The sequence below is a fragment of the Octodon degus genome, unplaced genomic scaffold (genome assembly GCF_000260255.1).
Source record: "Octodon degus isolate 3935 unplaced genomic scaffold, OctDeg1.0 scaffold00091, whole genome shotgun sequence".
Taxonomy (NCBI): domain Eukaryota; kingdom Metazoa; phylum Chordata; class Mammalia; order Rodentia; family Octodontidae; genus Octodon; species Octodon degus.
Genome location: NW_004524667.1, coordinates 5676795 through 5680816, shown reverse-complemented (window position 1 = coordinate 5680816; position 4022 = coordinate 5676795). Strand labels below are relative to the sequence as shown.

Here is a 4022-nt window from a genome sequence, read left to right as displayed (position 1 = left end):
AACACATTTTGGTTTTGTTTTTTGTTTTTTTTTAATTTTTTTTTTTAACATTTATTTATTGTGTGTGTGGGGCAGCTCAGCCCACCAGGGGGCGCAGCTGGCTGGCATGTGGTGCTGGGGGATCGAACCGCGGTCTCTGTGCTTTGCCAACCTTGTTCCAAGTAGGTGCTTTAGACCACTGAGCCATCTCTCCAGCCCCAATAAACACATTTTGGATTTAAAAAAAAATCAAAACAGATCCACTTAACCAGGTACATACACATGCACCAATGTGTGTTTCTTTCCATACTGACTATGGCTCATTGTTGAGATTGATGTTGAAGACGTGGCTAAATCCTTTAAGTCTCAAAGACTAAAAGAGGAATGCAAAAGAAGATACTAATTTAAAAACTGACACTGGAAACAAGTGTGCTCATAGACACCTGTAATCCCAACACTTAGGAGACTAAAGAAAGAAGGTTAAGGGTTCAAGACTGGCCTGAACTACAGAATAAGACCCTGTCTCAAAAATGCAAATACCAAAACAAACAAGTAAATAAATAAACAACAAACAGCATTGGAATGAAGCCACATAGAATGGCTATGTGAAGGAGGGTAATGACTGGAGTTTTACTTCTGGTTTTGTTTAGTTTGGTTTGTGCAATACTGGGGATTTCTCAGAAACACAACAAAAGAAAGCAAAACAAAACAAGACAAAAGCCAGCAAGGTGGTACACACCTGTAATCCTAGCATTCAGGAAGCTGAGGAAGGAGAATTACTATGCATTCGAGGCCAGCCTAGACTATAAAACGAATTCGAGTCCAACCTGAACTGCATAGCAAAACCCTGTCTCAAGAAAACACAACAAATAAAATTACTGCTATTGTAGGTCAAAATTAGTCTTAAGCAATTGTCTATTCTTCTACCAAGTACCTACACACACACACACATATATATATATATATATATATATATATATATCCTGCCTCAGGTTTATTTGTACAAAGAGCACAGGAAGACACCAACCCCTGACAGATGGCACTCCAGGGAGCACACCATCCTTCTGTTTTTACATCAGCAGATAAGAGGCTTTTACTGGGGAGCCTTCATGGGGGCCTGGGCACCTTTGGGGGCCTGGGCTGGACCAGAAAGAAGCTGGAGCCTGGGCCTTGGTTGGAGCAGAAGCTGGAGCCTGGGCCTTTGGCCAGGAGGCCCTGCAACCCTTGGCAATGAGGGCACGGATATGCTTCCCAAGCTTGGAGTGGGCAATACAGGCAAGTTGAGTGAGCCTGCGGTTTACTCCCTTTGGGATGAACTTGGGCTTGACCTCCTTAGGCTTGACAAGGACCTTGATAGCCTCGGTGTGCATACACATGTCCTTAGCATTGTTTACTTGCATCTTCTTGAAGTCCTTCTTGTTGTGCAAAATGCATGTTCCGGAGGAACTTGGGATCTACCCCCTTCAGAGATTCGTATCTTTGTGACCAAGGTTTCTTGATGCCACTTCTGTGCCATTTTCAGGACTGGTTGTGCGTGGTGTGGTTCTGGGTTTACACTGCAGGTAACAAGCACCTCTGCACACAGAAATATTGACGGCTTCAGTTCTGTGTGGCCTTGTTGGGGAGGGAGGTAAAATTTGTTTCTCTTTTGAAATAGGATCTTCAGAGCCCAAGCTGGCTTTTTTTTTTTTTTTTTTTTTTTTAATTTAAGACAGGGTGTACAGAGTGTGCAGGGTGTTCAGGGTCTCACTACTAGATCAGACTCATGGTGACCTGCCTGTTTACAGCCTCCCAAGATCTGAGATTATAGGTACGCGCCACCACGCCGAGTCTTAATTGCTGTCTCAGCACACTGTGGGGGTGGGTCGATCACACAGCAGGCCTGGAGATCGAACCCCCAGCCCCTGCACCTGCTTTCAGGTGCTTTAATCCATTGAGCTATTTGGCCAGCCTTTCCAAACCAGCTTTGAAATGCACTGATCCTCTTGCCTCAGCCTCTTGAGTACTAGAACTACAGACATATACCACCATGTCTTGTGTGTGTGTGTGTGTGCATGTGTGTGCACATGCTGTATGTGTTTAAATCTATAAACATTTCGTATTGGACAGATACTTAATTGACAGTGAATACATGCTTTCAAATGACATTAATGTCCTGATGCCATTTTGAATGAGAAATGTTTAAACTTTAGTAAGGATGAGCACAAAAGAAAGCTTTTATTTAAATGCCTCCTGGGCACCATAATGAACAGCTTCGGTGGTTTTTAGGGTCTCTGTCTAATATTTGAGTTCTTGAAAAGATTTAATTTACTATTTTAATTTACTATTGGTTTGTTCATTTTGCTACCAGGAATCAAACTCAGGACCTTGCACTTGCCAGGCAGGCAATATGCCACTGAGCTATCTCCCTGCCTGATGAATAATTTTGAAACCACTTACATCTAAATTAATGTATTGAATGTTATTTAAGAAATAGTGTGCCATGGGGCTGGTGAGATAGCTCAGTGGTCTAAAGTGCCTGCTTAGGCAAGCTTAGGCAGGCACGGGGGACTGCAGTTCGATCCAGGGCACCACAGGCCTCCCCAGCCTCACCCTCACAGTGGGCTGAGCTGGCAAAAAAAGAAAAAGAAATAGTGTACCAGATAGGCACTGCTAAGGTATACTTAATGATGATAAAAGTTCCAAACCCAGATGGGCATCAATAAGCCTGGGCAGGGGCTTATTTCCTTAAGAGCCATTGATGCTTTGGCAGGCGTATTGGAAGCTGAAGACCAGACTCCTCAAAGATACCAATCTGTTCCACAGGTGTGAATATTTTTTGTGAGAGTCCTGAAAGTCTCCTCAAAATGCTGAGACCTTATTGTCCTTTTGTTGCTTTCCTATGTATGCATATGATGCATACGTTTCCCTGGAACGAGAGGCGGAAGATACTAGATGCTTGCCCACAGTAGCCCCTTGTTCTGTTTCTTATTTTATGTATTCTGGAGGTGATGCCAAGTTCAAAGAGCTATAGATAAGTTGTGTGTGTGTGTGTGTATGTGTGTGTGTGTGTGTGTGTGTGTGTGTGTGTGTGTATGAGACAGGGCTTCACTATCCAGTTAAAGCTGGCTTTGAAATCACTTTGTAACCTCATCTGGTCTTGAACTCTCACTGATCCTCTTGCTTCAGCCTCCCAAGTGCTGGGATTACAGGCATTCACTACCACGTCTGAGAGCAGGGATTTGGGGGGGGGGTTAGGAGTGGGGGAAGACAGGGTCTTCCTATGTAGGTCAGCCTGTGCTTGAACTTACTATGTAGCCCAGGCTGTCCTCAAACTCATAGAAGTCCTCCAGCCTTAGCCCCTCGAGTGCTGGATTATAGGGGTGGACTCCAATTCTTAAAGCTGGAAATATATTAAAAGAACATGCATGCAGAGGCCATGACAAAGGCACAGGGTAACACTCTGAAACCACATGGCTCAATAAAGTGGTCCTTATTTTAAGCCTGACTGGCTGCGCGCATGCACTCACACACACACACACACACACACACACACACACGCATGCACACTGACAGGACTTGTCTCTTTTTGCAGAGACTGACTGGATGCAAGGACTGGACGTGTGAATCCAGATGTGGCATTGGGAAGTGACTCAGCTGCTTATCTAAACCAGCTTGAACGACACACTTGGATGGGAAGGGAAAGCGGTCTCCGAAGCCGGCAGCCAGTCCGACATTAAATTTGAATTTTCCAGCCCAAAGATGGAAAAAACAGATCAGAGCCAGCACTCAAGGGGAGCCCACAGATTTGTAAGAAGTAAAAGTGTCCCATGTGTTCAAATTGACAAGTGACTCTGATCCAATACTAGAGAAAACATTTATTTCTACTTTTTCACAATAAGAATATGCTGAGAACTGAAAAGGGTATAATGAGCACAGAGGAGAAATGTCCTGTGAGAGAACAGTGTGAAGTGGAAGATTACTGGCCACGTAACGAACAACACAGTGCTCCAGCCAATGGCCTTTTCATGACACATGTCTATGCACACGCATACGCGCACACA

General features: G+C 44.3%; 2 protein-coding genes across 2 annotated transcripts in view; one reads left to right on the top strand and one right to left on the bottom strand.

Annotated features, from left to right (window-relative positions):
* The window catches only part of LOC101588513 (40S ribosomal protein S27-like), a 614-nt gene extending 392 nt beyond the window's left edge, over positions 1-222 (top strand). The window contains exon 2 of the mRNA XM_012516091.2: positions 201-222. The gene's annotated coding sequence lies outside the window, so the exon portion shown is untranslated. The remainder of the gene's footprint in view (positions 1-200) is intronic.
* The window catches only part of Sulf1 (sulfatase 1), a 165372-nt gene that overhangs the window by 146977 nt on the left and 14373 nt on the right, over positions 1-4022 (bottom strand). The window lies entirely within an intron of this gene.